The 27,330-nt window shown below is 39.3% G+C and overlaps 1 protein-coding gene across 4 annotated transcripts in view; it reads right to left on the reverse strand.

Annotated features, from left to right (window-relative positions):
• EFNA5 (ephrin A5) overlaps window positions 1-27,330 on the reverse strand; it is a 344,842-nt gene that overhangs the window by 124,522 nt on the left and 192,990 nt on the right. The gene's annotated exons all lie outside the window — the stretch shown is intronic.

Genomic DNA, 27,330 nt, shown 5'->3' on the forward strand with positions numbered 1-27,330 from the left:
CATAGTGATAGTGTGAAAAATAATAGATGTTTCTGTCCCTGTAAAACTCCGTAATTTTTTTCTGGCATTGGCCTGTTTTCACAGCTCTTCATAGTTCTCTGAGAACAAAAACCAAGTTGAGGGTGTGCCCTGCCGTATGTGTTGGGCCAGTTACAGTTAGCTCACTGGGGTACCAATGTGCAAGCCAGGCTCCACAATGCCAGAGAGGGCACTCAGGGCCAACCTTATCAAAAGCCTGACATGCCTTGCTGCTTTACAGCGTGACAAAGGCTTCAACAGGGTCACCTGCTCTATCTACTGGAAACTCCCCCAGGGCATTCAGGAATCCAGTGGATTCCATTAGTCTCCAGGGCAGAATATCTTAATCTGTCCACCATCCCTTCAGGGAAGGATCGGAGCCATAAGTCTAAACTTCACCAGGAAGTGGTCTGACCATGACAATGGGGTGACATCCACCCCCCCATCTCCAGACCACCCCTTCCTCCATCTGGAGCAAAAACCAAGTTGAGGGTGTGCCCTGCCCTACGCGTCGGGTCAGTGACAACTTGAGACAGGCCCATGGTCATCATGGAGACCATGAAGTCCCAAGCTGGAACACTAGAGGCAGCCTCAGCATGGACACTGAACTCACCCAGCACTATCGTTCTGGGCTCCTCCAATACCACAGCCAAGATGGCCTCCGCCAGCTCGGTCAGAGAAGCTGCCAGGCAGCAGGGTGGACGGTACACCAGCAACAACCCTAGTTTACTGTCTCTTCAGCCTGACACTAGATGCAGGCCCTCACAGCCAGCTCCAAGACAGATGGTTTCCTGGTGACAGAGATGGAAGTTCTGTAGACCACAGCAACTCCTCCCCCCGTCCCTGCAGCCTGTGCTGGTGTTGCACCGAGTATCCAGGTGGGCAAAGCTGGGTCAGATCAACTCCTCCCAGCTCAACCACCCACGTCTCAGTAATGCACACCAAATCGGCACCATCACCCACTATCAAATCATGGGTGAGAGTGGTCTTATTGTGTACTGATCTGGTCTTACCAATCTGACTTGCTAAAGTATATAAGCAGGGTCCTTAGCCTCTTGGATTTTAATACTGTTTTTATTCTGATTACTTATGAAATGATTTTTTTTCTTTTATATCTCTCTGACACTGAACGTTAGATATAATTTTAAGCCAATTATGGAGGTTGGGTATACATTTATTAAATAAATTAATACTTGCTAATTTCAGTAAGAGAATAAAGTCAGCTACCAGGCAGTAGACAAAATGCTTCATCATCTCAGGAGTATAGACAGATCAATAGTTGCATTTTTTAATTTTTTTAAAAAAAAATCTCTAAGGAGATATAAAATTCAATTTAATTAGAAGGCTCAGATACTATGCATTGTTATAGATTACAGTGCAATCTGAAATGGATCTGGGTCCACCACTTCCAAAGCCCTTCTAGTTCATACCAGTCAGGGCAGGAGTTGTGTGTGCACATGCCTGACATACCACATTTTCCCCATGCTTATCTCTATATTTTCTTATTCTCTGCCTAGAGCCTGGAACAGAAGCACTGTATTGGGGGGAGGGACAGGAGGAAAAAAATGACACTTTTTCCTTTTCTCGCCTTCCTGAAACTTTCCCCTCCTGTGTTATGTAGGGCAAATGGGTTCTGGTTTGAGGCTTGTATGCTATATATCACAGCAAGAGGTTTTCTCCCCCTTGAAATTTTCCTTTGGAGTGAAGGAATGGGATACATTTTTTTTAACCTAATGATGCATACTTTCCAAACCTAATCCACACTGTAGGAAGTGATGAACTAATTAATACACTAATTGAACTATATTTTATATCCCTAGATCAGTTTACTCAAATTATAAAGACTCATTTTTAATGTCTTGAGTTATATTTTGACAATAAATAATTATTGCAAAAACCACTTGAAATAAAATAAATATAAAAAAATCAATGAATTCCAACAGGAATTTACAGGACAAAGATATCCTTTTCCTAACTACTAGCTCTGCAAACTCAGCATGGCTTCTAAAAGTCAAGCTGTGCTCTTTCGAGGTCACCCATTTTCACTAGCAAAAACATTCTGCAAATATGAAATGTGTAACTAGGACACTATTGTCATTGTCAATATCCCAACCAAAATGAATCCAATGCCCAGCAGAAAAAGTATCAACTCCATGAAACAAGGGCATACAGCTTACTATGTGGTAAATTAATAAAGTACCTTTTGTTAATTACTTCCTTCCACTACTCAGCATCCTAAGTACCTCTAGTTTGTGACAAGTATCATCTCCCAACATAAAAAGAAAAATTTCATGATCACTATAATCAGTATTTGCTAACAACGGAAACAAAATGCACCTTGATAGGAACTCTTACTTGAAGCTATCTTTGTGGAGAGAATGTTAATAAATGTACACAAAGAACTGCAGATTCTCTATCTGTTTTAAAGATCATCATAATTTCAGGTCCAACATGGGAACATTTCAGCTTTTTTAATGAGTCTTTCATATGTTCTTCTCCCAAGACAAGACTCCACTTAGAGAAAAGAATGATGAGCTATTTAAAGTGCAAATATAAATTAAAATGAGGTCAGGTCCTTCATGTTTCACTCTTCATTGGAACATAGGCTTCACTTTAGCAATGGGCCTACTATGTCTACAGTTTTGCTATAAAGATGAAGGCAATCACGGACCATTACAGAAACACAAGTTATTTATGAAAAGAGAATTCAGGGTCCATCCAGACTCAGGCTATTGCAGGGAGAAGCTCTGACTGGGCAGAGCACAGGCCTTGCCACATACACATTTCAGAAAAAGCTGGAATGGTTCAGTATGATAAGTTGTGCAGGTGCCTCCTGCTAGACTCTGGTCATTATATTCTTTCACCCATTTTATAGTCCTAGTCAAAAGTTCACTGAACAAAAGCACGAAGAGAACCTTGGGTTGAAAAATGGAAAGCATTGTCTCAGTAAAGTTTTGACCAGTCTGTGTGCTGTACAAGAAGCATGGACATTTATCCATATACCATGGAAAATCATATGCTTAGGATGCTGTAGGACTGCGATCTTCACTTATAAAATGTTGCTTTGCTTAGAAGATCATTGAAATTATTTATCTCTTAGGTAGCCATAACAATCTTCAGCTAAGTTTATGCATGAAAAGAAATACTATCTTGGCAGTTAACTGCTACAGATATTTTTAATTAACCTTAATTGCTCATTATTCTATCCGTTTGTTTTTCTATGCCTGCTACTTAAAAAAAAAATCCTCAAATATGATACACGGGCCTGTTTTTAGCTATATCTAGCACAATCTCTGAAATGTTTTCACCCTAAAGCTGGGGATTGTCCTGTGTGGAAACTAACAAAAATGGACAGAGGAACAGAAATAACAGACCCCAGAACAGATGTGCATAACTGGGTTGAAATTTGTTTGGCAGAAATCACCATGCAGCTTTCTGCTTAGTGAATATTGAATAATGGCTAAACAAGAATAAAGCTCCTTAAAATACCCCCAAACCTAAATAGTTTTATTTCTCCTGCGGATCTTCTCTCCTGTGCCAGAATAAACCATGTTTATTGTAAGGTCTTATTACAGCAGTGCAAAACAAGACTATGGATGATCTAAGGTGGAAATATTACCAACCTAGCTGCATCAAACTTCAATGGCAAAACTGACATATATATCTCAAAGCAAGTAAACCTAACATAAAATGTTGGGGAGACTAAACAAACAATATCAGGTCAGTGTCTCAGTACTGCCATGTTATGTATTCTGTAAAGAACATTTTCCACTGTGAAATAGCACTAATCAATAGCTGGAAGGCAACAGTGACTCAGCACTGTGACAGTCTATTCAGCAGAGACTCCTTTTTAAAAAAATAAAAATACTATACCTGTGCAGCTGACCCTTGCTGCAAGACTAATCAGCACATGATGTCGTTGTCTACTACCTAGTGTATCAGCTCATAAATGCATAATTATTGCATTGTGAGACCTTTTTTGTTTAGATTCTCTGGAAAAGAGCAAGTTAATGGAGAAACAAAACCAAAAAAGGACAGAAAGGAAGAGAACATTATCACTTACATATGGAGAGAATAGATACTGAAATTTGTATAATTTGCTTTTGTTTTCCAAACATAATCTAAACAAATATAATTTATGTTTGCCCTACCCTGCATTGTCTAATCTCAGCAATTACATCTATGTTACCACTGTAACATTTAAAAAACAAAATTAGAATTCTCTGATGTGGTAAATCACGGTCTGAATAATTTTAGGAACATTTTCAAATGTTTAACCAATTTTTTTTAAAAAAATAATCAAAACATCATGGAGTGACATAAATGATGAAGAAATATTTTGATCTCCTGGATCCTACTGAAGGGATGAAGTTTTCTGAAGAACCAAGAGGGTCTTTCTTTAAAGCCTATCATACATTTCATGCTTCCCTGTGACAGCTGATATTTCAACACATTGTTTTTAGATTTTTAAGTGCCTTTTAAGGTTTTAAGGTTGTGCATAATTTAATGGTATTTTAATTGTATGTTTTTCTATGTTTTTAACTACATGTAGTTCTATTTGTAAGCTGCCCTGAGTTCCAGTTTGGAAAAAGGGCGGGGTAAAAATAAAGTTTCAATTCAATTCAGTTCAATACAGATGCACTGCTAGTTGAACTATCTAGATAATATTCTTGTAAAACATTAAGAATTGTTCCTCATTCATCAGAACACTTGCATCAGGCCAGAAAAATAGCAGATTCCTTCCTGCCAAAATTCTCATATTAGAAAAAAAAGAACCTATAAAATAAAACAATATATTAGCAGTGAAGGCTCTGTTTTTATCAAATTTACTTCAGGTGATAATCATTAACTGAGATTCCACAGAGATTTCCAAGACTATTTCATCAGAGTGCCATTTGCCAACTAGTCTCAGTTATTATTATGGATTATTAAAATGGCATTGTCTTATAGGTAGCATCAGACTACCTATCCCAATAAACATTTTTGTTTTTAAATTCTCATGAATCAATGTGCCTCTCTTTTCCCTATTTCTTACTTGATCAGCGATTCCTCAATTGTTGTTGTTCTTATGTTCAAACATGATTGCATAGAAATAAATCCCATTGAACTCAAAAAGTATGCAAATGATCAAACCCTCCCTTCCTTCTCCTTCCTCCTATCCCCCTCTTGCCCCCTCCCCCTTCCATTGCCCCTTCCCATCCTTATCCCCTTCCAATTCCCTCCTTCCCCTTCCGCCTCCTCTTTCTCCTCCAAATGGTCATTTTTACCTATCTTAAGCATGATTGCCCAGAAGTAAATACCAGGGCTGTGGAGTCAGCGTCGTAGAGTCGGAGTTGGAAGCAATCTTGGGTGGAGTCAGAGTCGGAGTTGGTAGAAATGTACCGACTCTGGCTTCAAAATAAAAACTTTCATAGGAATTTAGGAAACTTTTCTTGTTCAGAAATTTTAATCAAATAAATATATTTTATGTTCTATCAATCTAGCCTGATGATTCACGTGATGAAATGCCTTGTGCTACCATTTTACTACAGTAAATTTGTTATTACTAGTTAATATACATTTGCCATTTATGAAGGAGTCAGAGTCGGAGTCAGACAGTAGAAAAACAGAGGAGTCGGAGTCGTAGGTTTGGCGTACTAACTCCACAGTCCTGGTAAATACCATTGAACTCTATAAGCATGCAAATGATCAAACCTTCCCCCTTCCTTTCCCCCCTGCAATATGTTCCTTCCCGTTCCCACTCCCACTCCTCCTCCCTCATGGTCAGTTTTTCCTATCCTAACCAAGATTGCATAGGAGTAAATCCCACTGAACTCAATAAGCATGGAAATGATCAGACCTGCTTTACCCCTCCTTCCCCTCTCCTCTCCCCTCTTCCTTCCTCCTCCTCCCCTGCCCACTCCAGCCATCCCTCCCTCCCCCCCAGTCAGTTTTACTTATCCTAAGCATGATTGCATGGGAGTAAATCGCACTGAATTCAATAAAAATGCAAATGATCAAACCTGTCCTTCTTCACCCCTCCCCCTCCTGCCTGCTCCCCTCCCAGTCCTCCCCTGCTGTGATTCCTCCTCTCCTTCCTCTCGTGCAATCTCGTGTTGCATTTTGGATACTCTGTTCATAGGGTTTTCATGGTAAGAGATATTCAGAGGTGGTTTACCATTGCCTTCCTCTGAGTTTGGATGCATCTTAGTCTGGTGTTTCAGCTTTGACCCACCTTGGGTGCCCCTGCTAGGAGTCTAGCCTCTTGGTCTAGACTCCTGACAGCATTGCTCTTAGCTTCTTCAATGTTTTGAAAAACATCAAACCACCATGTTGGCATACATATAATCATAGAATCATTGCAATAGCTGGAAGGCAACAGTGACTCAGCACTGTGACATTTCTTACCATATCTCTTACCACGAAAACCCTATGAACAGAGTATCCAAAATGCAACACAAGATAGTGCTGGAAGATGAGACTCCCAGGTCAGAAGGCACTCACGGAGCTACTGGGGAAGAACAAAGGACAAGTACAAGTAGCGCTGTAACTAATGACGCAGCTGGGTCAAAGCCATCAACGTTTACTGCAAATACAGTTAATGACTTTAAATACAATATGTTAAAAGTAACTTCAACAGTATGTTACATTTTCTAGCATGCTAAGGTCAGTCAGTCTCAAAACTGCTTACTAACATTACCCTAGTGCATTACTCCATATTGTTGAGAATTGTAAATAATATCAATAGTGAAAAAAGAATTAAAAACAATATAATCCTGGAACTGAGAGTTGCTTACATTACAAAAAAAGCAGGTGAATCTTTTATTTACAAGAGGTCCTTGGACAGCATATAGCTATTACAGTTGAAGAATAGGCACACATGTCTGCAGATCAAAAGAGCGGGAAAGACTATCAGCCTTCGTTGTATAAAACCACACATTCAGAAATCCTTTCTAACACCCATAGAAATACTTGATGAATAGGCCCTGACAGAGCACTTCTCATCACCCTAGCAAGGAATGGCTTATAGGCATATGACACTCCATCAATATAGACAGCTGGCAGAATGAGAGGCAGGAAGGATGCTCTCTGATAGCATGCATCTGCTTACTGATAGCATGGAGTGCCTCAGTGCCTCCCTACAGCCCCTTCATTGCCTGCAGAAAGTTCACAGAATAGGTATGCACCATCAACAGATGGCTTTTGGCTAAAGGATTAATCAAGAGCAGCTTGCTAATTTACCCTAAATAAACATAATTACAGTCTTCTATCTGAATCCAAAGTCTACATCTTAGGTAGCAGATAAGGGTACTAATAAATTTAGAACAAGCTTTTTATTTTTTAAAGTTATGCATTTAAAAAAATTACTGCCTATGCTTCCATACCATAAGTGAGGCATATTCTATTTATCTGTGTTTTAGCAAAAATGCTATATGAAGTGGATTTAGAGTCATATGCTAATTAATTTATCTCCTATCTGTGCTTCCCTGTCTAGAAATCTTCTGCATAATATGTTTTAATATAAAGAGTTAAACTTTTATCACCTTTACCTTATGGCTATTTAAAAGTAACCTTGCACCATTCTACTCTCATAAAACATGTAAAATGTCCATTAAAATCTAATAAGCATTGTAAATGAATATAGTTCATATTGTAGTATTTGAAGTTTTTTAGCAGTTGAAAACATCATTGACTTAAAGGTGTCCACTTTGTTGAAAACCACATTTAAATTCATAATTGTGCTTAGTAAAGTACTGTTAATACCAAGTTTAAAAAAGTACATTTTTTGTTTGTTTAAAGTAGATAACATAGACGTCCACTTTTATACTAAAGCAAAAGACAACACACATAAATCTTTTGGCTCCTTTTTAACATCACTGCATGCACTCCATTACAATCTGACTATATTTTTTAAAAGGTTTATACATCTTAATGGCAGCAAGAAGTTGTATTGTTCCCTATTGGGAATTTGCACAAACTCCCCAGGTTTCTGAATGCCTCTAAAAATGTGAAATCACATTTTCAGTGAAATTAACATACCTTTCAAGGAATCAATGGCAATCTCAAACAAATGGTCTGTTTATAAATTTTTGATGCATATGTCTTTTTCACTAAGACATGAATAACGGTAAAATAAAGCATACACCTAATTTTGTTAAAACCTCTTTATAAATATAATTAAAAGTATTTAAGAAAAAGTGTGTAAGTTGAATCATATCAGAAAAGACATTAAGAAAAAAAGACTCATTCAGAAGAGAAGAACAATATCACATACTGAAAATAAGGTAGCTGGTGCATTTTGAGCTGCCATCATTCTAAAGGTAACTGACCCCTCATTTTAATTAAAGATCTGCTTCTCACATAGCAGGGGAAGGCCTACTCATACAAACCCATTGGCTGAAGGAGATATGTTGCTTACCTGCAAATCCAGCAAGCTCCAGTTGTTGGTTTGGCAAGACTGGCAGAGCAGACTCAAAACTGCTCCATTTCTCACAACATTTGGGCAACCATTGCCCTTGAAGGCCTTCCATGTGGCCTGCAGAGGTATAGAAACATACACAAACGCAGCCTCACCAGTTCTCCCCTGCCATTAAATGCAATTGGGAAGTAAACATGGGGGGAGAGTCAACCCTGCATGTCTTCTTCTCCATATAGTGTTCCTCTTTCCTGTGGTCAAGAGAAGTCTGCCCTTCACTCTAGCAGGGAGCATCTGGAATCACGCTAGGTGTCATGGGCATGTTTCCTGCTTTTCTCTGCTGCATTTACAAAGCATACATTTTTCATGCAAAGGAAAGCAACATTAATCAGTTGTAAAAGTTTATCACCTTTACTCATCTCCAATTAATCACTTGAAACTTGCAAAAACTAAAGCTAGCTTCAGCCAGATACAGTACCTAAACAGCTTGCATCTATTTGATGGGGGGGGGAGATCTGAGGACATTCTGACACATATATTTATTCTGTCAGCTGTGCCCAAAGGTATTATCTGCTGTTTTTCTTAAAGGGCACAAACTTAAATTCTATATGGTGAAATAAACATTTGTCAATAGTACATTAAGTTTCAATTTGTTGTCTTTTTCCAAGGGAGATTCACTAACTCACCTGCTGTTTTATGGTGTCTCCAGCAGTAGTGTAGTGGTAAATTTAGAAGTGCAGGGTCCTTTCACGATAGTCACCCCATACTCCCTTCTAAGATTATATAACCTGCTAAGATTATACAATAAAAATAAATTTTCTTTTTATAAGTGAGTTGTTTGCACCCCAGGAATCCCTGGGGTCCTATAGGGCTGCAGTTTCCCCCTCCGCTGTACTGGCCTCCATCTCCTTATTTTCTGCAGATTCTTCTACAAAGTAAGTGTGGGTGGATTTTTTTTTTAAAAAAACCATGGTATTCATGTCTACCCGGACATAAGTCTCTTTGTGTTTAATGGGGCTTACTCCCAGGCAAGCGGGCACATGATTAGGCTTTTCTGTGTGGAAGGGACAGAGAAAGTTTCATGGTGAGAGGGCTCCTTGTGCACACCAGCCTGGGAGTAAGCTTGGTTGAATACAATTGGGACTTATGTATGTAAACACACAATAATCATTCCAGATTGGATGAAGCACAGTGGTGTACTGGGGGGGGGAGAGAAAAAATGTCCTTTCCTTTAGAAAGATGCATCACTTTGGAAAAAGGAAACAAAATTTGATGCCTATGATGCAGGCACTAAGTTCCCCTTTGCAGCCATGTTATACCTCCTTCTATAACTTCACAACAAGTCTGTGAGACAGGCTAAGAGATAATGACTGGCCCAAGAACATCAAGTGAGCTTCATGGCTGAGTGAGGATTTCACATCCTTTATTGCTCAAAAATGAAAAAAAAATGTAGTAGTTCTTATGAAGTATTGATAGCCACAACAACTGAATACACTGTTTGATTTTTAACTACCTAAGTCTTGAATTTATCCCAGCATGAATATCTGAACAGAATTGCTGTAAATCTGAAATAACATTCGACCTCCTCCATCTGAAGGATGAGAGAGCCAATGCCTGACCTTGCACTGAATGTAACATTGCCAACCTAAGATCAGCAGGTAAAAGACTTGCAGTAACATAACTCTACCCACCCCACTCCAAATAGAAAGACTGAACTACACACACACACTTCCCTAACTTATTTTTTCTCTCTTTTCCTCCCTAACTCCTGCGTTTGGATTGGACAAAGCCAAACATCGCTCCTCCCCCTTTTTGCTGCTGGGTTGGGATGCTGTTAACAAAGAGGGAGAGTTAGCTATGTACTCCCTCCCCCCCTCCTCCTGTGATTGTTCATGTAGGGCAGATCCGACTGATCTGCCACACCTGGTCCTGCTGGAAGTGAGCTCCACTGAACTCAGAGGGACCTACTGCTGAATAGACCTGTAAAGATTGTGCTGCCAGTGTTTTTAAGAACATTTTAAAGGCTCGGAAGGTATTAATTCATTTTTTAAAATAGTTATTGAAAATCAAGAGCTGTGAACTGATGAAAGAATGTTGCACACTAATGTTATAGAAATGATTGCTCTGAAAAAGTAAGGTACCAATCTGAGAAAATTTCTAGTTATTACTTTAGAGTTGACGCCCCCTAAAAAAATTAGTCGCATGGGATTTTATTTGCATCATCAGAGTTTTCTGACTATCTTCTTCCAGCGGTGAATGCAGTGAGACTTACTCCTGAGTAAGCATGCACAGAAAAAGGGCTGTAATGCTACAATCCAATACACATTTACTTTGGGTACTGGGGAAGAAATATGCTATTATGCAGCTCAATCCTACCTACCTACCTACCTCCTTTTCCACTTCCCCTCATCTTCCCACTCCCTCATCTCTCACAGCAAACATTTCATAAGAGGTGCGTGATCTTCTCAATGGCTGACTCACCCTTTCTACACTGATTGGGTCCAATCAGCATGACAGAACAAGAAGGCAAGTGAAAAAACTGTTCTCAGTGGCTAACATGCTTCCCTTTCATGCTGATTAGCTCATAGGAGCTATAGGGTTCTGGCTGGGCTCCAGCTATCAAAAAAAGTAAAAGGAGGATGACCAGGAGGGACCTGGCAGGACTACACCACTGGTCTCCAGTGAAGTTCTAGAATTACTGACTTATGTTTTAATTATTGTTTATTGCTTTTATAAATTAATGTGTAATTATATTAAATATATTACATTGTATTGTAATATATTGTATTTTTATGGTTATTGTAACAGACAAAACAGTATACATTTTAAGTAAAATAGTAAGAAAAACACTTGTTAATCAGGGCTTTGCATTTGTGGATCTGGTGAAGTTCAGGTAGAGGTTGTTCATTAGGTATTAAGTTGTTCTTTATATAAATCATACAGCGAACATATTTCTTACTACCATTATACAGCCTCTACTCAATAGGACTTCTCTGAGACATACTAGGTTATTTGGTGGTGTACAAACCCAATGGATGGGACAGTAATAAATGCCTCCTTTACCAAAGGTTTCATATCTTTGACCTGAAAAGAGGTGCCAATATGACCTCTGTTGGAAAAATATAGATCTCTGGACCCCTTGGACTTGCATAATCATCACTTGGTGTCTAATCGTATAAATCCAGAGATTTTTCACATGACAGTTATAATTTAAATCCCTCCTAGTCTGGCATTCAGAAATTGCCTTGATCATCCTAGCGGATTATCTGTTATAGAAAAAGGATAGAGTGTTGCCTCTCAGCAGAATTTGATACCTTTGGCTATGCTTTTTCTTTAGTCATCTTGAAGTGTTGGAAACTTCAGAAGGAGAAGGTGGTGGTGGTGGTGATGACTTCCCCATGGACAAAGTTCTATGCTCTACCCCATACTAGTGTGCAGGTAGCCACTGGGGGAGGTCAGTTGTAAATTCGGGTTCTGGAGTCATGCTTATTTCTCTTTTTTTATCATCCCAGAGAGGTTGAAACTGGATGAAACACTGGATGCGGTGCAACAAATTGAATCTTAGAATCACAGAATCATAGAATAGTAGAGTTGGAAGGGGCCTATAAGGCCATCAAGTCCAACCCCCTGCTCAATGCAGGAATCCAAATCAGAGCATTCCTGACAGATGGCTGTCCATCTGCCTCTTGAATGCCTCCAGTGTTGGAGAGCCGACTACCTCTCTAAGTAATTGATTCCATTGTTGTACGTCTCTAACAATTAGGAGGTTTTTCCTGATGTCCAGTCGAAATCTGGCTTCCTGAAACTTGAGCCCATTATTCCGTGTCCTGAACTCTGGAATGATCGAGTAGACATCCCGGCCGTCCTCTGTGTGACAAACTTTCATGTACTTGAAGAGTGCTATCATATCTCCCCTCAGTCTTCTCTTCTCCAGGCTAAACATCCCCAGTTCTTTCAGTCTCTCCTCACAGTGCTTGGTTTCCAGTCCCCAGATCATCCTTGTTTCCCTCCTCTGAACCTGTTCCAGTTTGTCTGCATCCTTCTTGAAGTGCGGAGACCAGAACTGGATGCAGTACTCAAGATGAGGCCTAACCAGTGGTGAATAGAGGGAAACTAATACTTCACGTGATTTGGAAACTATACTTCTGTTAATGCAGACTAATATGGCATTTGCCTTTTTTGGAGCCAATCACACTGTTGACTCATATTCAGCTTGTGATCAAGGACAATTCCAAGATCCTTCTCACATGTCGTATTGCTGAGCTAAGTATCCTCCATCTTATAACTGTGCATTTGGTTTCTTTTTTCCTAAGTGTAGAACTTTGCATTTATCCCTGTTGAATTTCATTCTGTTGTTTTCAGCCCAATGCTCCAGCCTATCAAGGTCCCTTTGGATTTTGTTTCTGTCTTCCACGGTATTAGCTATGTCCGCCAGTTTTGTATCATCTGCAAATTTGATAAGCATGCTCTGTACCTCCTCATCCAAGTCAATAAAAATGTTGAAGAGCCAAGACCAGGATAGCTGATCCTCTGGTTGCTTCCTCCACTTTCTGTAGGAGAAAGTTATCTCCAACACAAGTCAGAAATTTCTTGGAAGGGCCGTGTTTGGCAGAATTTGTCTCCCAACAGATATTGGGATAATTGAAATCCCCCATTACCACTAAATCATGCCTCCTTGAAACATTGGCAATTTGCTTTTCAAAATTTACATTGTCGTCTTCTCCTCAATTGGGTGGTTGGTAGTAGACTCCAAGCACTACATTCCTTTTATTACTTGCCCCATTAATTTTAATCCAGATACTCTCGGTGGAACTACCAAGCTCATCTTCCTGTATTTCTGTGCAGGGATATATATTTTTAACACATAGCACGACTCTACCTCCCTTTTTATTCCTTCTGTTCTTTTTGAACAAGTTATAATCCTTCGATTGCTGTATTCCAGTCTTAATCCAGACAATCTTAATCCAGAGAAAATCAAACAAACTGTTGGTAGGTGGACTGTGTGTCACAGTGTTTGGTTTGCAGCACATTCTGTGGGTATGTAGAGCAGGTATGTAGTTTGGGGATACTCCTTGATCCAGTGCTCCTTACCCAGCTTCAAATTGTATGTCACCAATGGCCCTTCCTGACAAAGGTGCACCTTGGCATGGCCATACATGCTCTAGTGATTTGTAGTTTAGACTACTGTAACATGATCCATGTAGGGCTACCCTTAAAAAATGTTCAGGAATTTCAATTACTGCAGAATAATGCAGCCAGAAACTAAGCAATCTGATTTTATCATGCCTTTTCTATGTGTTTAGCACTGGCTGCTGATTATTTCTCTCTCCGTTTTAGGTAATGGTCTTAAACCATCAAAGCCATTAATGGATTGGGGCATGGATACTTAAGAACTACCTATTTGCAGATGTTCTTTCCTGTACAGTCTAATTGTCAGCTAGGGCCTTGCTTCAAATCCCTCAACCTCAGGAGATGGGGCTGGTGTCAATTAAGGGTAGAGTCCTTTTTCTGTTGTGTCACCTACCCTATGTGAACTTCTACCACCTGGCCCTCTCACTATTTAATTATTTAATTAATTTATAATACATTTAATAAGTTTATACCAACTTTACAAGAAAGCTTCTCCAAAACAGCTTCAGGTGATCAGTGAAGACTTGCTTTTTTAAAAAGACCGTAGGTTAATTATGTAATTTTTCTGGCTCAATCCTATGTTATTTTTTGTTTTGCTGGAATTTGTTAGATAGGTTCAATGTTGTTATCTTATTAATTTAAATGTATGCTGAGGGTGGGGGGAGGTTTTAGGGATTTTTTTTAAAATTCTGCTTTATCAGTGTGTGTTAGTGACTTTGAGTCCCTTTGTAGAAATAGCTGGGATAGGAATTTTTTAAAAGAAATTTAAATTAAATAAATATCTATTCTCCTTGCAATGATATGTTTGGGAGTTGCAAAAGTTGCCCGACAGCTAAGAAAACCCAAGTTCAGTATACAAAAATAGTTGGGTGACATGTTTTTTGCAATGGTCGATTGACTAAGCAATAAAGATTGTTGTTGTTTTAATCACTGTATGGAAATGAAATGGACTGCCTTCAAGTTGATCCCAACTTATGGCAACCCTATGAATAGGGTTTTCATGGTAAGCAGTATTCAGAGGTGGTTTACCATTGCCTTCCTCTGAGGCTGAGAGGCAGTGATTGGCCCAAATAATACTGTGATGGAGAGCCAGTGAGCTTCATGGCTGTGTGGGAATTCGAACCCTGGTCTCCCAGGTTGTAGTCCAACACTCTTAACTACTACGCCACACTGGCTCTCCATCACTGAATATGATATTTAATTTATTATTTTGCTTATAAATGTATGTACTGTTATTTTCTTGTTCCTTCCACCTTTTTATCCAGGGAGGAGGGTATTAAAGTGAATGTTACAACATTTCTTATATTTCTACATGTATCATTTAGATAGTATGTTCTATTTACTTATGGATTGTGATGGCCTTTGGTTACAAGCAATCACATTTTTACTTATTTGTTTGAGCCGTTTTACTGAAATCAATATCAATTTTTCTACCAAATCTTCTACTGCACCACTGAGTAGCTACCATAGCAGATCCAGAGCTTGGAAGTAACTTGTTATTTTTAACGAGTTACTTTTAATTCGTTACAATTTTAAATAACGAGTGGGTAATTCCATTACATTTGGCAAGTAACGGAACGAATAGTAATTTCCCTACTTTTCAGCTTCAACTTTAACGTTTCCACGTTAGGTTGGACGTTACTTGGGGGCGGGAACAAGGGGAAGTCAGCTCCTGGCTGTGATTGGTTAACACAAGACATGTGCCTCACACTGATTGGACCTCTGCGCAGACTGTCTCTATCCTCGTGATCTGTGTTAGGAGGCACGACAGAAGAGATGAATAGGCAGGGGGAGCCTGCTAGCGTCTGACTCTGAGAGGAAAAAATGGACGCCGGAGGAAAAAGCCAGGGCAAGGAAGGCAGAATGGCGAAGAGCTGTGGAGGTGAATGACGATGATTTGTGTGTGTGTGTGCCCCAGTGTGTGTGTTTTTGGCTGGAGTCTCTGGTTTTTTTTGGGGGGGGGTTCCGGCTCTCTGGCTACCACCCCTTACTCACTGGACTCTCCGCTTCAATTTTTTAAAAAAAGTTTCTAGGTGGTCTAATTCCCGAGATATACACCAAAACGTAAACCCCCCCTGCACAACTTTTTTTTAAACAGATCATGCTCTAGCTACAACTCCCATCAGCCCAATCCAGTGGCCATGCTGGCTGGGGCTGATGGGAGTTGTAGTTTAAAGTAACTTTTCAAAGCTCTGGCTGCAACCCCGCCCTTTCATGATTGTGAGTAAAGTGCAGACTTGTGTTTGTGTTGTAAATCTCTCTCCCTCCAACCCTATTTTTAAAGAAATTAGGCAGGGTTTATCACAGTTTTTATTATGTAGGAAACTAATACTCATTTTTTTAAAAAATGAATGAAGTTTATTTATTTATTTTTATTATTTTATTTATATCCCACCCTTCCTCCCAGTAGGAGCCCAGGGCAGCAAACAAAAGCACTAAAAACACTTTAAAAATCATAAAAACAGACTTTAAAATATATTAAAACAAAACATCTTTAAAAACATTTTTAAAAGCTTTAAAAACATTTTTTTTTAAGAAAAAATTTAAAAACATATTAAAAAGCAATTTCAACACAGACGCAGACTGGGATAAGCTCTCAACTTAAAGGACTTGTTAAAAGAACAAGTTCCTTATCACTTGAGGCTGCAGTTTTCCCTGGTTGAATAAGCCCCATTGAATACATTGAGACTTGCTTCTGAGTAAACAAACATAGGATTGCACTATAAATATCTTTACAGGTTATATAAATAAACATATTTGATAGTCATGCTTATATAAATATTTTCATAGAATCATAGAATAGTAGAGTTGGAAGGGGCCTATAAGGCCATCAAGTCCAACCCCCTGCTCAATGCAGGAATCCAAATCAAAGCATTCCCGACAGATGGCTGTCCAGCTGCCTCTTGAATGCCTCCAGTGTCGGAGATCCCACGACCTCTCTAGTAATTAGTTCCATTGTTGTATGGCTCTAACAGTTAGGAAGCTTTTCCTGATGTCCAGTCGAAATCTGGCTTCTTGCAACTTGAGCCCATTATTCTGTGTCCTGCACTCTGGGATCATTGAGAAGAGATCCCGGCCCTCCTCTGTGTGGCAACCTTTCAAATACTTGAAGAGTGCTATCATATCTCCCCTCAGTCTTCTCTTCTCCAGGTTAAATATGCCCAGTTCCTTCAGTCTCTCCTCATAGGGCGTTGTTTCCAGTTCCCTGATCATCCTTGTTGCCCTCTTTTGAACCTGTTCCAGTTTGTCTGCATCCTTCTTGAAGTGCAGAGACCAGAACTGGACACAGCACTCAAGATGAGGCCTAACCAGTGCTGAATAGAGGGGAACTAATACTTCACATGATTTGGAAACTATACTTCTGTTAATGCAGCCTGATATAGCATTTGCCTTTTTTGCAGCCACATCACACTGTTGGCTCATATTCAGCTTGTGATCAACAACAATTCCAAGATCCTTCTTGCATGTCGTACTGCTGAGCCAAGTATCCCCCATCTTATAACTGTGCATTTGGTTTCTTTTTCCTAAGTGTAGAACTTTTACTTCCACCCAGTTTTGTCATGCTGTGTCCCTATAAGTATCCAATTGCATACTATGGTTGTACAATACTTCCTTTACATTTTAAGTATGCCTTGGGGTAGTCATGGTTCTCCATTGTTTTCATCCTGAGGGGCAGATAGGCTGAGAAATGGTGAGTAGCCCATGGTCACCCACTACACTTAATAGCTTATTTCCATTTTGAAAAATTAATTAGAACAATTTACATGCAGGCAAAATTTATTAAGCGGATTCACACAATATGTGTAAAGCACATCCAACTCGCATTTAAAGCGCATGACTTCCCCTAAAGAATTCTGGGAAGTGTCATTTCCCCCTCACAGTTATAGTTCTCACCACTCTTAACAAACTGCAGTTCCCATGATTCTGTGGTGGGATTCATGTGCTTCAAATGGGTGTTGAATGTGCTTTAAAGGAATGGTGTGGATCTGCCCTAGGTATGATGTTCATTCAAGAGTGAATTGAAAAGAACAATTTTAAAAGATACTTCTTACTCTTACTCATTTTTCAGACCTCTTTCTGAAGTAAAGGGTCAAATCTGTAAAAACATTTGGAGCAGCCACATTAAAAGGGCAGGGTATTCCAGGCAGGGGGTTGCCAACCCTGCTTGGATATGGATGTCTTTGCAGAAGAACCCTAGTCAAGGTTTACCAACAGCACAGTCCAAACTATATCTACTTAGAAGTCAGTCCTGTTGAGTTCTATGGGGCTTAATCCCTTAGTAAGTGTGTTTAGAATTTAGAGCCTCCATCTTTACTCCCCAAAGCTCCCATCTAACATCTCCACAACACTAGGCTCCTTTGTCTCTGCTGTGGCCTTCTGGTGACTGCCCTAGCCTGAAGGCACTTAACCCTTCTTGCTGAAAGCAAGTAGGCTAGATTAAATGTTCCCTACCCAGGCTCATATATATAAAAGATAAACGGCATTTTGTCAAAAGTATTTTTGTCTACATTTTATACCTCATCCTTGGTTTTCCAAGCTTGGCATGGAATGCTTCTCATACAGAATTAATTTGAAATGCTGCGTATTTATTATCATAATCATCATATTCAAAATAAAAAATATATGTACCGCCTTCAAGTTGATTCCAACTTATGGTGACCCTATGAATAGGGTTTTCATGAGGCTGAGAGGCAGTGACTGGCCCAAGGTCACTCAGTGAGCTTCATGGCTATGTGGGGATTTGAACCCTAGTCTCATTTTGTTCTCACAACAACCCTGTGAGATAGTAGGTTAGACTGGCCCAGGCAGGGTTATTCAGTGAGCAAATAGGATCTCTTTTAATTGTGCTATCGACCTGCTTACTTCCACTCTGACTGGGGCATCTTGCAGCATGGGGAAGAGATGGGGGCACATCACAGCTGAAGTTCACCCATATAGGAGCATTATCTCTTGTTTATTACAGAGACGCCTGTTGCAGGTTTTGCTGCTGAGAGCAGCAGTCAGTTAGTGCGGCCACTTGCGTCACAGCTTGTTGATCCTGAGGAGGCAAAACTAGAAAGTGAGGTTCAGAAAGGAGGCCCTGTGCACGAGGAGGAGGAGGGCATGAAGCAGTGCCAGTTGCCCACAGCCACATCTGCAGAACAGCAAGTACCATGGTTTGGCTTTGAGAAAGCTTGTACATTTGTGAGCCAGAGTGGGAAAAATGTTGTTGTACGATGCAATTACTGCCTTCCAAGGATCAAAAATCTGAGATCAGCTGTTTTCCCCTCATCCAATGTGAAGAAACTTTTTGAGGTAAGCCTTTGTCATGCTGGTCCTCAAAGAGTGTCCATTGTCTATTTATGTTTAAATTGTGAAGTTCCTCTTCCATTTTTTCTTGGATTCATGCTTTGTTCTTCTTCCTCAGAGGGCACACCCTGAGAAGCTGAGAGCAATTGAAGAAGCAATAAAGGCAAGGAGACGTGGCCTTCCTGAACCAATGCATGACACCCCTCCTCCCAAACTGCTGAAGCAGCAGCAGACAACCCTTGAGAGGTGGGGATCTGGCAGGGATCTGCTTCTTCTGGCAGCCTGCGTACACCCTCGCTTCAAACTAGATCGGCTGGAATCGTGTCAGGCCACCACCCATACCAACAAGTAAGAACATTAGGGAAGCCCTTTGGGTGGATTACTCCAAGGGAAATGTTGTCTCAAGGGAGGCATCAGAGGGCTTAAGGTGGTAGGCAGGGGCTGGGCCTTTTCTTCCTGGGGCTCCTCATCACAACCTTGGGTTGCTGCAGGTAATCCTTAAGGGTCTGCTGTGCTGCCCCATGAGTGTGGTGACTTGGTCACCTTCCTACCTTCCATGTCATCATCCACAGGCTCAGGCTGGACCCTGAACCAGGGGACATGACAAGCATCAGGAAATGAAGAGCAGATGATGGTTTCCTAACATATATGTGTTAACATATCCTCTCTCTTTCTTAGATACACAATGGAAGCCTTGTTGAAAGCTGAAATAAAGATGGGTGTACTTAATGAGGACAGTGATCAGTCTTCAGATAAAGACCAGGAAGGAGATGACTTAGAAGATGACTTCTTTAACTTTCTGCCCCAGGGCAAGAAGTCAGCAGCGGACACTGCTGAGGAGGAACTGGTGAGGTACCTGAGGTCTCCCAGCAGGGAAGTGTCATCACTCCATGGCTTTCCACGTGTGCTGCGGTGTTTTTTGCAGCACAACACAGGCATGCCTTCAAGCGCCGCAACAGAATGTCTGTTCAGTACTGGTGGCAACATAATGACTATAAAAAGACATTCCTTGTCTGACATGCTCTTTGAGCATCTTGTTCTTTTGAGACATAACAGAAACATTATAAAAGCATTTCAAGTGTAAAATTTGATTTCAAGAGTTGGGGTATCTTCATTGCTTGGGGGGATGTGAGATTCTGTTATGCCATTATGTTAATCTTATGGATAAAATTTTTTATTCTACTACCCCCTGTGTGCATGTTTATTTTTAATATTGTTTTAGGCTTCTTAGATGTGCAGCAGCCAAGGCCAGCACCTTGTAGGAGTTTTTTTTTAAAAGTAACTGAAATGTAATTGTAGTGATTACTTTTGAGAAAAAGTAAAGTAATCAGTTACTTTCAGAGCAATTGTAATTGTAACGGTAATTACTACTATTTTGGGCCAAGTAATTGTAACTGTAATTTATTACTTTTTAAAAGTAATCTTCCAAGCTCTGAGCAGATCCAAACCTAGTCAAGAGTAACCTGAAACTTCTCTCCCTTCCCACACACCCCATCCTCTCCATGTTGCAGTTCTTAGAGGAAACTATAATGCTACATTATGTTTGCAGAGTTATTATCATGATTACAATCAACAGTAGTTTCCAAGCATGGTTAGAAATGTGGTTGTGCTAACCAAGACTGGAATTACAGAATCAGAGTCTGAAGGGGCCTCAAAACTCATCTAGTCCACGTAGGGATGGTGCAAAAAATTGATTCAGTTTGCATTAAAAGTCAAACTTACCTAATTTGCACTTTCTGAAACAACATGCAAACCAAAACACAGGCATCCTTTACAATGTATATTTCTCTGAATTTTGAAATGCAGTTCTCCAGCCAAGTTATGTGTAAAAAAATGCATATATTTATGAAAATAACATACAAACATGCATTATGTTAGGGGAAATTGCTTTGCACCAATGTTTGTAGTAGGCAAAATTGTATACAAATGTATGGTTATTAGGAGGAATGCACACTAACATGCTGCTGAATTTTCATGATGATTTTTTAAAAAATCAAATTGACATGGAAATATGGAGAACTGAATTTAAGATTGAAAAAATTAAAAACGGGAAGAAACTTGATGTTACTTAAAGTATGATTCCAAATACCAGTTGCTGGAAACTGCAAGAGGAGAGAATGTTCTTGTGCTTAAGTCCTGCTTGTGGACTTCCCATAAACATCTGGTTGGCCACTGTCAGGACAAGATGCTGAGCTAAATGGGCCATTGGCCTGTTAGAGCAGACTTTTCTTATCTTCTTAACCCCTTGTTGATTCTGGAAATCCACTACAACACCAGGCCTGATAAGTAGTCATCCACCCTCTACTTAAAGGAGAGTCCATTACACCTATGGAGGCATTCTATTCCACTTTGCAACTTGCACTCTTAGGAATTGCTTCCTAATGTTTAGTCTAAACCTTTTTTCTTGTAGTTTCTACCCACTGGTTCAGATCCTATCCTCGTTAATATCAATGAAGTCATTAACACTGCACCACTGATAGCTATGAAAAGGATCAGAAAGGACAATAGAAATACTGGAGAAAGGCAGGACAAAAAAAGGTAAGATGACTTTGAGAAACAAAATATTAACCCATTTTAACAAAGTAATTTTACGTCTTTCCCAAGTCCTTTCCTTCCTTCACCTTTGTAAAATAGTTTTAGTTTTTTGTTTTAATCATAAAAGTAATATTAAGTATTTTGTTCAAGCAGAAAATAGACAAATGGTTTGATGAAGATGGAACAGGAGCTTTGCCTTCAATAGAACAACTGGGGGGAAATGTATTTTGTATTGAAACAGGAAGAACTATACATCCACATGCAGTTCATGTGATCATGGGAGACCCTGATCAACTTTATTTGCTCCATTTGAATTTTCCTCTTCTGTTTTGTGGAAAGGGAAGTAATAGCCATTAGGAGTATTTATGAAATATAACTAAAAAAATGAGAACACAAATATAATGCTGAAAGGTGTTTTCTTAAAAAGTTATAGGCATTGCAAATGACATTATCCCACTCCCCCTTATTTTAAACTATTCTAAATAGCAAATTAGCCTGGCTCAGAGTGGGATTTTTTTTCTTACAGGAGAGATGAAAGGTTAACTGTCTGAGAGAGAATAATGTGTTTGACATCTATTTAGGGAAGAAAGGGTTTGCTAATAAAGGCAGAGTCCTACTTGATGCTCCTAATGCTTCTTAGTGTTTGCATACACTTCCAAATAATTAGGGAATTTTACACCCCCTTCTTCCCCTACAACAAAAAAAGAGGGATAGGGACTCAGACTGGAACATAAAAAGCCATTTCAGACCCAGTGCCTTGTTTGCTGGCTTTGACAGAGGTCCTTGGAGGTCGTAGTGACTGACAAGTCTTTGGTAGCTCAGGGACCGCAGATAATGCATATACCATCTCTTGAGACACAAGAGCACTGAGTGCTACTCACCATATTTAATAGGGGAAGGAGAGGCAGTCATTTGAACAATGTAGCAAGCATGATAATTCAAACATTGCAAATAGCTTCCACATCCAATTAGTTCCAATTAGAAAGCAGAAGGGTACTGTAAGCCTTGCAAACAGCAACAAATCTCTCTCCTAGCCTCTAACTTGGTCTTTGGCTCTCATGTAGCTACTTTTGTAACCACTTTGTAGAAGCAGTTGGAGGTGCATAAGAATACTTGCCTTTGCTCTGCTGAGAGACAATGTGCTGTACATGACGTGATGCCAGTAAAGTTTCTTTAGAAAAGCAACTGGAGTTGGGTGCAAAGGCGTGAATTTCAATAACCTATAGTAACTGGAGCCCTCAGACTGGGATTTCATAAAGCGCAACTGAGAGAAAACCACAGTTTAAAACAAGCAGGAAACAGCACTTGTCAACAGAACTCCATGCTGTGAGTTCACACTAGTCTTAGCATGTAATCTTTTGAACAGGATAGAACTGAGGAAGCAGGAGGGGGTGGCATGCTATTTCTAGTACTTTAGCCTTTTACACTGTGGATTTTATATCTATGCTATAACTTTCTTCATAAGGATGAGTAGGCACTAGTTTTACTTTGCATGTCAATAAGATGTCATTGCATGTGAAGATTTTGCTCCTCTTATAAGTTCTGAGTGTGCTTGGTCTCTCTTTCTAACAACAACCACCTATTGTATTAAAGTAGCATTTACGTTTTTATCAAAGAAAATATTAGCTCCACTGTTCCAATAATAAGCTCACTGAAGCATTGACTGGTAGCATGAACTGCCATATTGAATTTCAGGTGCCCGATGAAGACTTTTTAAAAATTTCAGCAGGCATTTTAAGTAAGCTTTTCTGATTTTATCATTAATTTTAACTGATTTTTATCTTTTGCAATGCTGTTATACACCTCTTAGAAACTATGCTGTTAAAGAGTTTTTTTTAATTGCTGAAATAAACAAGTTGCTTCATGTTATGTAAAAAGCAGCACTTAATGCAATGGTTCTCAATATCAGACACAAACCCACTCAGCCCATATGGGTACTAGGCATATTTTTGGGCTTCTCCTGACCCAGGAAGCGTTGCTAGACAAAGCCTTGTAGCTTGGACACCCATGACATAGGACATGTTTATGCCATCGCTGTCCATGCTTTTAGCTCAGCACTGACATACACAACCAGAAGCATAGAATGCGTTCATCAAAGATGTGGACATCATTTTCTTAATGACAAAGGGAAAAGCTGTTTGACGAACCACAGATTACCAACACTGCCTTTTACATCAGCCAAAATGAAATTGTGCCAGTAATGCTGAAATAATCAGAGTGCTTAGTGTTTTCTGTAATACATTTTTTAATTAGTTCAAAATGATTTGGGGATACTTTTGCCAAGAAAAAGCCTTCTATAAGAGACATTACTGTGAAATACAAATAGTATGCTTTTAAATGAAAAATTAAACTAAGGATAAATGTTACAGAGGGAACACAGGAAGCTGCCTTATGCTGAGCCAGACCATTGACCCATTTAGTTCAGTATTGTTTGCACCAATTGGTTTCAAACAGGGAGCATTTCCAGCCATACCACCTGGAGATGCTGGAGACTGAACCCAAGATTTTCTGCATGCAAACCATATGCTCTACCACTGAGCTAGCATTTCATTTCAAGGGTTTTAAAAAGCAACAAATATATTTAAGTGTTAGTTACTTTATAAACAACTCATGGGTGGATGGTTAAAAAAATACCTTGAGTAGTTTCATTTAGATATTTACAAAGTAGAGGAGACACTTTAGTAGCATTTTCAGTTCATGGTGACATCTGGACTAATGAAGGAAAGAAAGCCTAGTGTGTATTTTTTCTCCTCCCACCCACACCTTTTGAACTATACATGCTGTTCTACCAGTGCCAGGTGAGATGAAGTGAGTGCAACTGTGACACAACACAGAAACTTACTTTTCCAGTATTTTCTGATTCCTAGCTTTGTTTTCCATCTTTGGATTTTTTTTTTCAAAGGAGCCTTCATTTATTCAGAGGGACTGCAAAGCTATTTCAATGTCAGCAATGACCCAGTGGTAAGTACAAAAGACACATGTAAATACTGAGCTTCTTCTGAGCCAAGTTACTTTGATGCTTCATAAATCACAGTATCATGCTGGAGTAGCAGTAAGTGTTTTCAGAGTGCTCTGAAACTATATTTCTTCACACCAGCTAGTTGCCACCTTGTCACTAAATGAACAGATGGAATAAAACCACGTTACATCTCAGTTCATCCATCCCAAACAATGTGTGAGGGTTTAAACTGAGGAGGGGGAGCATCTTAACCTTCCCATATTGAGAGGGAAAATCTTAAGGGAGATTTTAAGTGCATTCTGTCAAACATTCTTACAACCTCCCTTCAAATCCTCCTGCTCAATGTGGGTCCATGACACACAGAAACACTGGAGGCAGGGGGGAAAGGTACATGCATGCTCCTTTCCAGATTATGTCCTCATGAATTTTTCTGAAGTCAAGTATGGAACTAAAATGGCACAAACCTTCTAGAATGCACTGAGCCAATCACTAACATATTCAAATCAGGAGTGAAACCAACTATAGATTTCAGTTCAGACCCTAATTCGGCACTTTGGAAAGCAGCCCAGTTCAGCTCAGACCAATTCAGAGGCTGGATAACTTGGGTCTGAATCCTGATGTGAGACAACAAAACCTTTACGACCCAGCCACTTAATATTATGTGGATTACATATTAAATGGGTATAACTTTTTTTGACCAAATTATTAATTAATACCCTAATTGGTGATAGATCTAGGAATATGGAAAATATGATGTAGCAATTAAAATGAATCTAACTTGCATACGTTATTTGTCAAAATAATGTTTGAAGTTTAAGTCAGAAAATCTTTTAACCAAAATAAAAATTATCTTAGCCTTTTAAGCATCAAAATTTGCCAAATATAATTTTTCTCATGCAAGTTTAAAGATTGGCCATTATTAACTACTAGTATTGCAGCACACAAAAAATGATCAGATACATCCAGACTAACTTAGTCACACTTTAGGCCTATTAAAATTAACAGTACAAGTTAATAATGATTTTAATGGAACTGAAGCAGAATTAGCTTGTTCTTGTTGTTGTTATGTGCCTTCAAGTCAATCACGACTTATGGCGACCCTATGAATCAGCGACTTCCAATACCATCTGTCTTGAACCACCCTGTTCAGATCTTGTAAGTTCAGGTCTATGGCTTTCTTTATGGAATCAACCCATCTCTTGTTTGGTCTTCCTCTTTTTCCACTCCTTTCTGGTATTCCCAGCATTATTGTCTTTTCTAGTGAATCATGTCTTCTCATTATGTGTCCAAAGTATGACAATCTGACTTTCATCATTTTAGCTTCTAGTGATAGTTCTGGTTTAATTTGTTCTAACACCCAATTATTCGTCTTTTTTGCAGTCCATGGTATGCACAAAGCTCTCCTCCAACACTGCATTTTTCTCTTACTCACTTTTTTCACTGTCCAACTTTCACCTCAATACATAGAGATTGGGAACACCATGGTCTGAAAGATCCTGACTTTAGTGTTCAGTGATACATCTTTGCATTTGAGGACCTTTTCTAGTTCTTATAACTGCCCTCCACAGTCCTAGCCTTCTTCTAATTTCTTGACTATTGTCTCCATTTTGGTTAATGACTGTGCCGAGGTATTGGTAATCCTTGACAAGTTCAATGTCCTCGTTGTCAACTTTAAAGTTACATAAATCTTCTGTTGTCATAACTGTAGTCTTTTTGACATTGAGCTGTAGTCCTGCTTTTGTGCTTTCCTCTTTACCTTTCATCATCATTTGTTTCAAATCATTACTGGTTTCTGCTAGTAGTATGATATCATCTGCATATCTTAAATTACTGATATTTCTCCCTCCAATTTTCACACCTTCTTCATCTTGCTCCAATCCTGCTTTTCTGTATGATATGTTCTGCATACAGATTAAACAAATAGGGTGATAAAATACACCCCTGTCTCACACCCTTTCCGATTAGCTTAATCTGGATCAAATCCTGTTTTTTGTTTTTTGTTATCCTACACCAAGGATTGGAAACCTCTGGCCTACGGGCCTAATTGGGCCCAGCATTTTCCCCAAACCACTCCTGCCTCTGCAGATGTGATGTCCAATGTGACATCAGGTGTGGGACTTGCTGACAGTGCTGATCTATGCTGACTGCAAGGCCCCTGCGATTGGCTGCTGAAGGTGCTCACAGTCAGTGCTGATCAGCTATTCGGTGCTATTAGTGAGCCCCCCTTTGCCCATTTGCAGGTACAGTTTGGATGTAAACTGTTCCTGCAAATCAGCTCGCTGTAAACGCTAATCAGCTGATCAGTAGTTACAGCAAGCTACTCTGAAGACATACTCTCAGCGCCAATTAGCTGACTGACGCTGACAGTGCACCTTCAAAGGGACCCCTTTCAAATTGTCACCAGTTTAACAGACAAACAGATACTGACAAAATTTGTTTATATTTACTATTTAATTTCTTGATACTTACTGTTGGTGTTGAGACAATTCTTAGTGATGCTGACACTAAAAATAAAAAGCAGCAGCATTTTAAAACCTCCTACATTATGTATCTACACATATTCTAGATGAGCACATCACATCCTTACTCTCCATTCTGTATGTTTCATGTCCTATATATTAAGGCGTATGACAGAAGTGTAAATATGAAAAAAAAATATTTTAGGTAACAAAACCTTAGATAAGTAAATGCTCTCTTAATATTACAAAAAGCAATTCTATTTTATTGCATAAAAATGTCTACTCTTTCCCCCTCCGTTATCAAAATAATGTAAGTTAGAGGGTTTAACTTAAGACTGCTGCATCAGCCCAGATTTTCAGTCTTAACTATGAATTTATTATGGTAGATTTAGCAATGACCATTACAATTACTTAATTGTAATGGTTTATAGTTAAAAGTCATGAACATATGCTTCTTAGGGCTGCCACATTAAGCATTATTTAGCTAACCATAAGGTGTATCCACCCGTCAAAATCTATCTACAATGTGCAGGCGTTGTTATGAA

Source organism: Rhineura floridana, chromosome 1 (assembly GCF_030035675.1).
Source record: "Rhineura floridana isolate rRhiFlo1 chromosome 1, rRhiFlo1.hap2, whole genome shotgun sequence".
NCBI lineage: Eukaryota > Metazoa > Chordata > Lepidosauria > Squamata > Rhineuridae > Rhineura > Rhineura floridana.